Source organism: Artibeus jamaicensis, unplaced genomic scaffold (genome assembly GCF_021234435.1).
Source record: "Artibeus jamaicensis isolate MK-2021 breed Jamaican fruit bat unplaced genomic scaffold, CSHL_Jam_final contig_354, whole genome shotgun sequence".
Classification (NCBI taxonomy): domain Eukaryota; kingdom Metazoa; phylum Chordata; class Mammalia; order Chiroptera; family Phyllostomidae; genus Artibeus; species Artibeus jamaicensis.
In genome coordinates this window covers 29,712,095-29,725,823 of record NW_026521803.1, presented here as the reverse complement: position 1 = coordinate 29,725,823, position 13,729 = coordinate 29,712,095, and the positions used below count along the sequence as shown (strand labels likewise).

Here is a 13,729-nt window from a genome sequence, read left to right as displayed (position 1 = left end):
CAGGCTCTGCTTCAGGCCAGGGGGATTGGGAAATGAGTTGTGTGGCGGCTGCCAGTTAATTCTGCCAAACAGGCAACCCTCCCGGAACTGCCAACCACTGCCTTCTGAGCACGCAACTCAACCTGCGGCAGTGTCTTCCTCGGCTGGTAACAGCGGGCCTGGCAGGGCATTCTGAAGGTTCAGGAGCCTCTGCCATCCAGAACAAAATAACAGAGGGTAGCTCATGGCAAACAACCTGTAATGTGAATTGTTGATTTCTAGTATGGATGATGTTGTCATAGGTTCTTTCACGGAGCTGAAATCTGCATCCTGTGACCCTCAGCCTTTGGTCTTCATTTGGTTCCCCAGATAAGACAAAAGAAGTCTAGTCACGCCCCTGACAACATTTCATTTACCTTAAGTTAATGAAGCTGTTCGCACCCAGGTCTGTCAGCCATTCCCCACGGGACTGACCTGTCTAGACTGCTCGCCCTTCCCTGGTCAGTCTAGTTCTGGTTAATCATATCCTGTTTCCAAGGAGGGCCCATGACCCAGACAGCATAATGTCTGAGCTACTGCCACCCAGATTATGCCGGCGAGCTAACATTTATTGAAAAAGGAATGCTTCGTGCGTTACCGAATTCTCACAGTACCCCTGAGATCAGAATGAGGTGCTTCTGTCTCCATTTTATGGACAGGAAAATGTGGCTTAGGGAAGTGAAGTAGCTGTCACGGAATGCACATCTGTGTCCCCCCCAAATATTGATACATAAGCCTGACCCCTGATAGGGTGGTATTAGGAGGTGGGGCTTTCTGGAGGCCATCATCATTAGATGAGGTTGTGAAGCCTGCGGCCCGTGTGGGTTCAGTGTCTCTATGAGAAGAGAGACCTGAGCTTCCTTTCTCTGCCACGTGAAGGTACGATGAGAAGATGCCATCCGCATACCAGGGAAAGGGTCCGAACCGGGCACCGGGTATGCCTTGACCTTGGACTTCCCCGCCATCAGAACTATGCAATCCAGGTCTGTTGTTTCAGCCGCCCAGTCTGTGGAATCCTGTTACAGCAGACAACTAGGAACTGAGAGAGGAGCTTTCCCGAAATCATTCAGCTCATAACTGCAGAACCAGAATTCAAACACAGGTCTGACTCCCAAAGCCTGTTTCTCAGGGAAGTAGGAAAACTGAGCACCGATGTTGCAACAGCTCGAAACAGTAACCTGGGGCGGGAGTAGTCTAGGTGCTGCTTGTGGAGTGCCCTTCCTGTAGGCAAAAGGTCCTTCAGGTTCTAAAGAGACTCAGCCTCACTCCAGGTGAAGACTGTACTCACATGTGAAGGCTGAATTCAACTTACAACACACAAGAGCCGCGCTCCAGACCTTGAAACCCAGTAATTGTCAACCGTACAGTTTGGCAGGTTTTGAAGGACACCCGTCTACCCATTTAGCTCCACTTCAGGCCCCACCGTTCTTTTTCTTCTGTGATCAATGTCGCAATTTTCTGTATTACATGTGTTTGTGAGTCACCTTAAATATGTTTAGAAAGGAGAGCATAAGCAAACCATCAAATAAACAATTAGCCCCTGCTCTTTCCCCTTTACTACGTCAACTCTGAACTGAACTCCCTGGAATACAATTAAGCTTTTTTAGTAGCCTGCCCTACTTACTGAGTTTACAGTCATCGAATGTCTTCTAGGATCCTTTTAATTTGAAACACATGCTACTTTTCCCAGTATTCACTAAAATCTTTCACAAGATTTTAGTTTCCAGTCTACAGCATTTCACATTTAATTGTATTTATTTTTTAAATGTATTTATTTTTTGGCACAAAATTCATAAGGTACAAGAGTACACACAGATAAAGATTTCTTCCTCCCACCCTGGTTCCCCGGCACCCAGTTCCCCTCCTAGGAGTCAGTCAAGGTCACTGCTTTTTCTTTATATTTTCAGAGATATTTACTGCATGCACGAGCAAATGCAGACATATTTGTGTATTTTACTTTGTTTTTTTATGAAGAAAGTAATATACAATATGCACTGTTTGCTTTTTTCAATTAAAAGTATATCTTTAAATATATATATCTTGAAGATCAGTGGGTATTAGGTTGTTTTCCATTGTTCAGTGCTTCAAAAATACTATAGTTACAGAGCCTCATTATATATGAAACAAAAATTGCCAGAATCCAAGGGAGAAATGGATAGTTCTACAATAATAGAGACTTTAATACATCACTTTTGATAATAGATAGAACAACCAGACAGAAGAAAAGTAAGGAAATAGCGGGCTTGACAACACCATAAACAAATCAGCTCTAACGAACACATGCAGAACACGACCCAGTACAACAGAATCCTCATTCTTCTCAAGCGCAGGTGGGATAATCCCCAGGATAGACCACATATGGAGCCATAAATTAAGTCCCAACAGAATTGAAACGTCGATTCTGTTGATGCCATAGTCATATCATATCCAGAGTCAAGAAAGATCATACAAAGCATCTTCTCTGACCACAGTAGGAGGAGGTTAGAAATCAATGACGGAATGAAACTAGAAAATTTACAAATCTGTGGAAATTAAACAATAAACTTTAACAACCAGTGGGTCAAAGAAGAAATCACAAGGGAAACGAGAAAATATCCTGAGGCAAATGAAACTAAAACATGATATACCAAAGCCTAGGGACACAGTGAAAACAGGGAGGAATTTATAGTCATAAACACTGACATTACCACAAAAAAGGGAAGGTCTTAAATCAATGACTAAACTTTACAATTTAAGGAACTAGAAGAAGAATAATAACCTGCACCCAAAGCTAGCAGAGGAAGGAAATAGTAAAAATTATAACAGAGATAAACAAAATAGAGAATTAAAAAAATAGAGAAAATCAATGAAACCAAAAGGTGGCTTTTTGGCCCTTTTTGGCCCTGGCCTGGTTAGAGCACTGTCCCCAATACACCAAGGCTGCAGGTTTGATCTCTGGTCAGGGCAGGTACAAGAAGCAACAAATGAATGCATAAATAGAACAACAAAACGATGTTCCTCCCTCCTCTCTCTCTCTCTTTCTCCCAAATCAATCTTTTAAAAAGTCAACTCCAAAGGGATCAAAGACCTTAAGAGCTACAACTATAAAACTCTTCAAAGATATAGGGGGAAAGTTTTACAACATGGAATTTGACAAGGATCTTGGATGTGACATCAAAGCACAGGCAATAAAAGAAAAAATAGACAAATTGGACTTAATAAAAATTAAAAACTTGTGTATCAAAATACACTATTAACTGAGTAAAAAGGCAATCCACAGAATGGGAGAAAATATTTTTAAATGATGTATCTGATAGGGAATTAATATCCAGAATACACTGCGAACTGTTCAAATTCAACAAGAAAACAAGCAACCTGATAAAAAATGAGGAAAGGACTCTGGCCACAATGCTTGGCCTCTCACCAGGGATTTCCCGAATTCCAGACACCAGGAGACACATTTTGGCCCAAGAGTCTTAAAGTTCCACTCTAAGCTGCAGTCTTTCCATCTCCACCTCTCTGTTAACATGTAAACTCAATGTCATATTCAGATCACAAGAAAACAACCAGTAAAAAAATCTGTTCTCCTTGAAATTTGCTCTTATATGCTGTTTATATTAGAAGTCAAATTCTTGGACGTCTGAGTGATTAGTTGTACAAACTTTGATAACAAAAAAACCCCAACTGTTCCATGTTATATTTTCTTATGAGTAAAATGGAGACTAATACTTTCGTGACAAGGTTGTGAGGATCAGGTCAAATCACAGATATATAGACATCGATATATTAATATATTCATGTACATATGTTTCGTTATTAAGATGTTGATGAATATTCTGGTCCTGCTCGTCTGGTTGATGGTCACCGTTTATTTTTCAGAAAGCTATTTCCTTGGTACTGTATATCATCAGGTTGTGCTGGCTGTTTTTGTCCTTCATGGAAAGTTAACTCAATATTTTTAAGTGTATTTTATTGATTGTACTGTTACACTTGTCCCTTTTTTTTCTTCCCCTGTATCCCCCTCTGCTCTGCACCCACCCCCCATCATTCCCCCTGCCCCACCCTTAGTTCATGTCTATGGGTCATACATATAAGTTCTTTGGCTTCTCCATGTCCTATACTATTATTAACCTGCCCCTGTCTATTTTGTGCCTACCAATTATGCTTCTTATTCCCTGTACCTTTTTCCCCATTCTCCCTCCATCCCCTCCCCCCTGATAACCCTCCATGTGATCTTCATTTCTGTGAGTCTATTCCTGTTTTAGTTGTTTGCTTAGTTTGTTTTTGTTTTTGGTTCTTTTTTCAGGTTCAGTTGTTGCCAGTTTTTAATTGTATTGTACATTGCCTGTTTTCTCCACTAGGCCCAGGTTTGAAGGGCAGTGCACTCAGAATTGCTAAGTAAATATTGAACAAAGGCAGGAATGAGCCAGATGGACATCCTCAATCAGAAGCATTTTACTTTTTTTTTAAAATCCTTACCTGAGGACATTTTCTCACTGCTTTTAGAGAGAGAGAAAGGGAGAAAGAGAAACATTGATGTGAGGGAGAAACATCAATTGGTTGCCTCCCATATGTATCCAGATCAAATCCACGACCTAGGTATATGCCCTTGTTGGGAATCAAACCCTCAACCCTTCAGCTTTGGGCTGATCCTCCAACCAAGAGCCCCACCAGTCAGGACCTCAGTAAGAAATATTTTAAATATCTCTCTGGAAAGCCACTGAGCAGTGAGGAGGATGAAGAAAGGTCACACAGGACTGCAGTTTGAAACACTGTAATATTTCCAAAGGCGCAGGTGGCATTTCACTGCTTGATTGGCTTTCCGTATTGAGTTGTAACTCAACGTATTTCTGGATGTACTTGATTTTCATATCTCTAACCAAAATGAGCTGGGAGGGTTATAAATCTGCTGCAAAAAATAAAAACTGTATGCCTTCCAAAGTGAACTCAACTTTTTGGGTGCATTTTTCATTTCCAGTTATTTTCTAAGTAGCATGATCAACGTGTACAGTTTCCTAGGTGGCAAAAATGTTGAGAAGACAGCCATTTGCAAGTTTTCCTTTTAAATGAGCTTTTTATTTTTGAATGTATTAATCTTCTGTTGCCACCACACAAATTACCCCAAATTTAGTCGAAACAACACAATGTCCTGGCTGCGTACCTCAGTTGGTTAGAGCATCAGCCTGACACGCCAAGGGTGTGGGTTTGTTCCCCAGTCAGGGCACATGTAAGAATCAACCAATCCAGTGCATCAATACGTGGAACAAAACAGATGTCTCTCTCTCTCTTCTTTCCTCTTGCTCTCTAAAAATCAATCAATAAATATTAAAACAACACAAATGTATTATTTTATAGGTGAGAAGTCTGACATGGTGTCATTGAATTAAAATTCAGATATCGACAAGCGTATGTTCCCTTCTGGAGGCTGTAGGGGACCATTTGTTGCCTCACCTTTCCAGATTTTAGAGGCCACCACCCGCATTCCCAGGCTCTTGTCACCTTTATGTCCAGTAATGCCTGGTCCTCCCTCACGCTGTACCACTTGATCTTCCAGAGCTGTTTTTATGACTCTTCTTCAGCCTGTCTAACTTTTTAGTTTTATGATTGTATTGGATTCACCCTGACAATACAGGATAATCTTTCTATTTTTAGGTTATCTGATTATCGACCTTAATGCCACCTGAAATCTTAGTTCCCCTTTGCCATGTAACCTAATGTATTCCTAGGTCTGGAGGAGTAGGATGTGCACATCTTCGGGGGACCTTTATTCTGACGACCACATGGAGTAATTTTGAATTCCCAGAAGAGCTGCAAGGTACAGAGAGAGCCTATATATCTTTCACCCAGTTTCCCTTAATGTTAGTATCTTATATAACCATAGCACATGAGTCAAAACTGGGAAATTAACATGGCTGCAATAGCTTTAACTAAACTCCAAACTTCATGGGATTTCATTAGTTTTCCCACTGTTGTCTTTTTTGGTACCAGAATCTGATTCAGGATAAGTCGTTGCACTTGGTGGGAGGGTTTTCATGGCCTTCCTGTTAGTGTTTCTGCCTAACTAGACACTGAAGTAGTCAAGTCAGTCGAAGTTATCACTATACTTGTGCAGGCAGCACTGAAAGTTGTTGACTAGAGATAATACTTTGCACATTAGATGTATGATTAATAGTTTTCAAGGGACTGTTACTCCGATGCATGCTTTATATGTTGTGAAAATCATTCCTAACCTTATTCTTTGATTTATGACCTTTGCCTAGGAACACTGGTGAAAATTTTTAAAAAATGTATCTATTTTTTTATTTGAAGACATCCCAAAAACACAAAAGGGAGGGGGATGTTAAAGTTCACTAACTGGATTGTCCAAAAGTAGAATAAGGGGCTTCTTGGTGTATAAAGCCAGTTCTGAAGAGATATTTACAATTGTTGCTGGGTCGTTTTGGGGTAGACTGTGTAATTTTGGCACTGGCAAAAGTATAAAGTACTTTGAGTTTGGTTTTGGTGCCTGACTCTCTTTTTGCTATAATTTTAAACTATTCTACATGTAATTCATATTCACTGCAGAAAAATTAGAGACCACATAGGTAAAAATTAATTTTAATTATGCATGATCTCATTCCTCAAAGTTAACAACTGTTAATATTCTTTTAGCCTTTTCCCTGTTGGCATATGTATGTAGGTATTGTAAATATACCTCATTTATGAAAATTGGATAATACTATAGATAACTGTTTCTGCTCAATATATCATGAGCATGTATCCACAGCGTTCTTCACAATGGCTACATAGCAGGGCGCACCTCTTTTTAGCTAGGCTCCTAGTTATCTTGTGTTCTAATGTATTTTCCTGTAACCCTTCTGCAAACTCAGGCAACTTAATTGGCACATATGCTGAAAATGTACATAAGATCTGTGTTGTGCTTTTCAGAGTACACTGGAACATATTGACCGTGTAAGGGAAATAACAATGATATCTACTCATAGCATTATTTGGAGAAATAAACAGGTGCGTAGTGCATAGCACATAGAAAACAGTAAATAATCTGAGTTAATTACTACTGTTATTGTCAGTAGTCTTGTGTGGAAGCATCATCACCATCTTCTACATACTTCAGGTGAGGAAACTGGCTGGGGGGAGTGTTATAAAGCTCAAGGACATCAACCTGATAACTTCAGCTCATTTAGCTTAATTCCATACTTCGGGTGCTGCAGGGTATGGATTCTCTTTCTTGGGGAACTTGTCCTTTTAAACACATTTATTTGTTAAAGAGAGACGAAGGGAGAGAAAGATCGACCGGTTGCCTCTCTTATATGCCCCAACCTGACCCGCAGCTCAGGCACGTCATGACCAGGAATCAAACCAGCGAATTTATAAGCTCACTGGCTGATGCTCTCAACCAAGTAATGCTGGCCAGGGCAGGACATGTCCTTTTTGACGATATTGCAGTCTTAGATCGTTAACTGTCTCCATCAAAAATTATTTCCTGGCCCTGGCTTATGTAGCTCAGTGGATTGAATTCCAGCCTGCAAACCAAAGGATCTGGGTTCGATTCCCAGTCAGGGCACATGACTGGGTTGCAGGCCAGTTCCCAATGGGAGAAGCAGGAGAGGCAACCCTACATTGATATTTCTCTCCTGTACCCTCTAAAGATAAAGAAATAAAATATTAAAAAATTATTTCCTGGAAGTTAGCCCTCACTATAACAGTCTGAAAAGAAGATAAAAAAATTTAAAAATAGATAAAATGTTAATTTACTTTCCTGTTTCCCAATTCATTTAGAGTGCTGTAAGGAATTGCTTGACTTTGGGATGATCACTCCGTTGGCACGAACAGCAGGGAGTTAAACCAGGGAGTAAGTGGTATATTGTAAGTAAGAACTCCAGTAGCGAGGAGGAGAGGGCTCATCAGGTTCTGGATTTTGCCACGTGGCCTCGAGGTTGCCCGGGAGGCGATAGGAGGGTGGAGAAATGCCTGAAGGACTACATTTCCCAGAAGTCCGCCTGCCACGTGCCACGTGACCGCTGGCAGGCTCGCGCCCGGCCGTTCGGTTCCCAGCTGCGTTCTGGGCCGCTTCCCTCTTCTTTCCCAGCCTCTCGGCCTCCGCACCAACGCGGCCGGGGCGGGAGCAGGGTTGGCGCGTAGTTGGAGCCGGAGCCGCAGACGCATGAAACGTGGAGGCCTGAGCTGGGGGCGATCGTGGCTTCTCCTGTTCCTCCTCTGCTACCTGCTTGTCCGTGAGCTGGAAGCGGTCTCCCCGCCGGCAGGGACAGGTGGGCTGGGAGATCCGCCGGGCCCCCAGCTCCTCGTCAGCGGATTCGGGGACGCCCTCACTTCCCCTCCCCCGTCGGCGCCGGGAGCTGAGGGGCAGCGCTGCCACGGAGGCGGGGAAGGGTTCCTTCCTGCCAATCGGGGACGGGGCCAGCCTGGAGAGGCTGTGCCTGAGCCGCCTGAGCTGCCCCACTCCCGTCCCTCCCCTCAGGACACAGTGGCACTCGGAGCCCAGGGGCGAGGGGGCGTGCTACCGGAGAGAGCCAGGGGGGCCTCTGTCGGAGTCCGGAGCTGGGCTGGGGGTGGGGTGGGGGGGTAGATGCCTGAGAGCAAGTTGATCATTAGGGAGGTAGGGCGCTGTTGGTCTGACAAATGGGCGTGTGATGGGCAGGGCGGGCAGTAGTGTTTGTGTTTTCTTTTTTGGGCAAGTACGTTTTTATTGAGATGTAATTCACGTTCCATAAATTTCACTTTTTAAAAAAAACTTGAAAAAAGATTTTATTTATCTTTAGAGGAGAAGGGAAGGAGAGAGGGAGAAAAATATCAATGTATGGTTGCCTCTGTGCGTCCCCTACTGGGAACTGGCCTGCAACCCAGGCATGTGCCCTGACTGGGAATTGAACCTCAATCCTTTGGTTTGGAGGCCCTCGTTCAATCCACTGAGCTACACCAGCTAGGGCTTCATAAATTTCACTTTTGAAAGGATAACTGAAGTATAACTCAGTGGCATTTTAGCGTATTGACAGGGTTGTGCAACTAACTCCACAACATTTTTATCACCCCCCAAAAAACCCCATAGCCAATGGGCAGTCACTCCTCTCTCGCTCCCTTTCCCCGCTCTCTGACACCCAGCAGTTTCGTTTTAACCACAGGAGAGTGAGAAGTTAGCTCTAGTGTGTGTGGCCTGGGGGCAGCAGTGGGGAGTGAGGGTAGTGGGGTGATGAAGCTGACAGGCTGCAGGTGCTGGAAAGGGTAGACAGGCTGAGGGGGGCGGGGCAGTTGGAGTGGGAGCCTTGAAAGGGGAGAAGGGAGGTTGGAAGCAGAGGTGTGTGGAACAAGGTCCTGTGCCGAAAAGCTATGAAGACACAAGGGGTGGAGGCCTGTAGCCTTGCAGATCAGTGTAACCTTACAGAGGTTACTGCACATTGGGGCTCAGGAGAGGAACTGGAGGTGGAAGGGAAAAGATTCTATAGGAATAGGTGAAATGGTTGCTGCCCAGTATGAAGTTTGTGACTATATAGCTTTCTCGAGGGATTATTCTGCTTTGTAGTTATTTATTTTATGAAATCCTTTTGTCAACTCAGAGATAGACTGGGCAAGTATAAATATTTCCATTCTGCAGATGAAGAACCCGTTTTTTAGGGGTTAGGTGACTTGCTGAAACTCAAGGTTAGTAAGTAAATAGGGAAGAATGAGGTGGGGATTAAAAATGATTGAGGAAACTCTCAGCTGCAGGTGGATTAAGCAGCAGAGAATTGAGGTGGGGCAGTGTTACAGGAAGGACATTTAACTATTAAACATATGAAGAAGTCTATTATTATGATAGGTTAAAGACTTTGTTCTTGTCCCATTTAAATACAGAAAAGTGCAAACAGTGGAATAATATATACCCCATGTACCGTTCCTCAGCTTCAACAATTAGTACTCAGGCTAATTTAGTTTTTTTCTCTACCTCTATCCATTCATATCCCTACTCCCAAGTGTATTTAAACAGGTGATAGGCATACCATTTCATTTGTAAATATTTGAGTATACTGTATATCTGTAGAAGACTGAATAACTATTGAATAATAGACACATGGAAACATTATCACACCTAAAATTAGTAAGCTCTTATTATCTTCAATATCTAGGGCTTATTTTTAAATTTTAAAATTGCTTGGAATGAAGAAAGAGGAACATTGATTTGTTATTGTACATATGCATTCACTGGTTGATTCTTTTTTAAAAAGATTTTATTAATTTTTCGAGAGAAGGGAAGGGTGGGAACAAGAGAGGGAGAGAAACATCAGTGTGTGGTTGCCTTTTGCGTGCCCCTAACTGGGGACCTGGCCCACAACCCAGGCATGTGCCCTGACTGGGAATCCAACCAGTGACATTTGGTTCACAGGCCAGCACTCAACCCATTGAGCCTCACCAGCCAGGTGGGAGTTGATTCTTGTATATGCCAGACCTGGGATCAAACCTCCAACCAGCTGAGCTATCTGGCTGGGAATAGGACTTATTTTAAAAATGTGGTATCCAGTTGATACAAGGGGAATAAGCAGTGCGAAGACCTAGTTGTTTGCTCCCCTGAAAAGTATGATTGTTTTCCTGATTTTCCCAGTGGATCACACTGTCTTGTTTTCTTGGTTGATATGGTTCATCTTCTACAGTTGTGAAGAATTGTCATTTTGGCTTTTAATGGATGGAGTTTTGTGAGGGCAGAGAAAGTAGAAGTGAAATATACTGCGGCATGTACAAATAACTGTTATGTCTCATACTGCTCTAACTATTTAGGCAATTTGATTATGTTTTTCTCTAGATAATTATATATATGGTTACAAGTTGTTTAGTACGTGTGTGTTAGTTTTCTATGACTACTGTAACAATGACCACAAGTTCGGTGGTTCGAAACAACAGACTCCTTTAAAGCCCTGTGTTTCAGAAGTCTGCGATGGGTCTCACTGGGCTAGAGTCAGTGAGTCGGCCCGGCCCTGTTCCTTTCTGGAGGTTTCCAAAGAGCATCTGTTTCCTTGCCTCTTCCAGTTTCTAGAAGCTGCCACATTCCTTGGCTTGTGCCCTCTTCTCCATCTTCAAAGTTGGCAACCTTGGTCTCCTGACCATTCTTCTCAAGTCAGTTTCTGACCACAGCTGGGAAAGGTTTCCACTCTAAGGACCTCAGGGATTAGGTCAGGCCCACCTGGATAATTCAGGATAATTTCCCCCATTGCAAGGTCCTTAATTATAACTGCAAAGTCCCTTCTACCATTTAAGATAACAGAATCACAGGTTCCATGGATGAGGATGTGGCTGTCTTTGGGGGCTATCATTCTGCCTAACAGTGGGTTTTGGGATAATTTGCCGAGTCTTAAGAAAATAGGTGATTTCTTTTGCTGCTATAAGTGCAATGTGTGGTCTTTCACTTTGTAGGTACTGGGAGTGGTTAGTGCTGAAGAGGACTGTTCAATTTCCTTTTTAGTGACAATAAACAGACATATAGGAAAACCTGGGACGCAGAGTATAGGCTTTGGTAAAATGAGGCCTTGAAAAGCGATTAAGTATAAATGCAATGTAACAGCGTGTGAAGTTTTTCTGTATTTTTGGTCTCTTTTTAATATTCATGTTTTTATACTTGTAATCGGAGTGTGTATAATCTTAGCTGCCACTCAAAGTCCTAGATCTCAGGGTGGTGATGGTTCCTGCCCAGAGGGGAGGGCGGGGCATTTTGTCCTGATGTGTGATGGAGGCGCCCTCAACTCTACAGGACAGGGCTTCAAGTGAGGGAACACTTTCAGGAAGAGGAGGTCCTGTGAGACTTGTGTTTGAAGCCCCTTCTAGAATTTTCTTTCTGGGACTCAGCTGGGCATGGTTGAGCCCGGCGGGCCTGAAAGCACAGGGGCAGGATGGCAGTTACCGCTCTGCCCTTCCCAGGCCTGGGAGGGGACTCTGAGTCTTGGAGGTGGAAAGGATTTCTGGAAGTCCTGTAGTTTGATATCGTGCTTCTTGAGGGGGCGCAGCCTTCCGGCTTATCTCTGGAGGTCCTGCCTGTCTTGGGGCCGTGTGTTTTAGCCCCGCTTATCAGTAAGTGTGTGATGGGAATCGTTCAGCTTGAAGGCAGGACCGGATATTTATTTTCTCTAGTAAGGTTCTCAGCTGAGCTTATGCTCTGAACTTCTACTTATGAACTTCTTGTAACCAGTTTTTAAGTTATTCTCATGTTACTTATTTTTAAATAAAATAAACTAGTAGTGTGGAGAACAACTTTACAAATAGGTTGTATTTACTAAAAGGTTTTTTTAATCCCTTTTTGGAGGTTTAGCTAGTACTTTTTGATGTCTTTAGTTTTTATCACATTCTTTAGAAATGCAGGTACCAGGTAGGTGGAGGGGTGGATGGACAAAATGGGTGAAAGTGGTCAAAAGGCTCCAACTTCTGTTCATAATTTAGTCCTCAGGATGTGATGTACGGTGTGGTAATTGCAGTTAATGACACTGTACTGCATATTTGGAAGTTGCTGAGAGACTAGATCTTAAAAGTTCCCATCACAAGAGAAAAATGTACCTGAGTGTTGATGGATGTTAACTGGACTTACTGGTGATCATTTTACAGGGTCTGCATATAATGAATCATTATGCTGCACACCCGAAACTATCAATAATACGTTGTTACATGTCAATCTTATTTCAATTAAAAAATGCAGACACCGAAAATGGCTGTAGCCCACCGATGTGGACATTGGGAAGATGTTAAGAAAATCTTTTGTGTGGCATATGACTGATAAATTTCTTTTTTTACATTGAGACTTTCACTGAATCTTGACAATGTTCCCTCCAAAATGTCTCTTGCAACCTTGGCCTTTTTCTTAGCATACTTTCAAAGCCCCCTGTGTCAGTTACACTTAGGTTTGCCTCTGAATAACAAGAGACTTGAAAAACAATAGCGTAAGCCTGTTTGTTTCTCATGTGAAAGAAGACCTGCAATAGTTCAGGGCTGGTATGGTGGCTCCACTGTCATTGGGGACTCAGCCCCCTTCCAGTTTCGTCCTCTGTCATCACCAGGGGTGTGGCCCTTGGTTTCTGGGTCCAGGGTGGCTGCTGGCTAATGTGCAGGCCACAGGATGGAGGAAGGGACAGAGAAGTGGCTGTTCGCTCCTAAGGAAGTTGATGTAATTCAGTATTAGCGAGGACTTGGTCACATGACCTTGCTGGCTGCAGGAGAGGGTAGGTAATGTATCTTTGAGCTGGACAGGAATGTGCTCAGCCAGAAATAGGGTTGTTACTATGGGCAGGGAGGACTGGAGACTGAGGTATGCAGTTGGCATTTCTAATACCTTACTTCGTAGTTGGTTTCTCTGTGGACTCCAGACTAACCCACTCATGTCCCAGATTTCTAGGTTTGAATCCTAGTTGTGTTACTGATATGCTTTGGTGTGTTACTCAGCCTGCTTGAACTTTCGTTTTCTCACCTGCAAAATGGCACTAATACTTTATGTATGGTAGTTACAACGAAATGAAACTGTTTCTTATGTGTCTGGCAACATACACGCTCTAAATACTAGTTGTTTTTCCTTCTCTTCCCTCAGGTTTCTGGATGTGGGTATCTGAACAGGCGATGTGAAAAAGAGAAGTTGAGATGGGTGGGGTGGGTGTGAAGTGCAGTGCTGAGCGTGCTGACAGCCGGTGGATAATGATGGCGGGCAGTCAGATAGAAGTGGTGTGTCTGTCACCCATAAGGCAGTTCTGGACTGGACACGGGTGTTTGG

The 13,729-nt window shown here is 43.0% G+C and overlaps 1 protein-coding gene across 2 annotated transcripts in view; it reads left to right on the top strand.

Annotated features, from left to right (window-relative positions):
* The first annotated feature begins 5,732 nt into the window (after positions 1-5,732).
* DYM (dymeclin) overlaps positions 5,733-13,729 on the top strand; it is a 280,176-nt gene continuing 272,179 nt past the window's right edge. The window contains exon 1 of one of the 2 annotated variants that reach the window (XM_037165106.2): positions 5,733-5,812. The gene's annotated coding sequence lies outside the window, so the exon portion shown is untranslated. Of the gene's footprint in view, positions 5,813-8,009; positions 8,268-13,729 lie in introns of those variants that run through there. The other variant, XM_037165105.2, reaches the window with a different exon arrangement.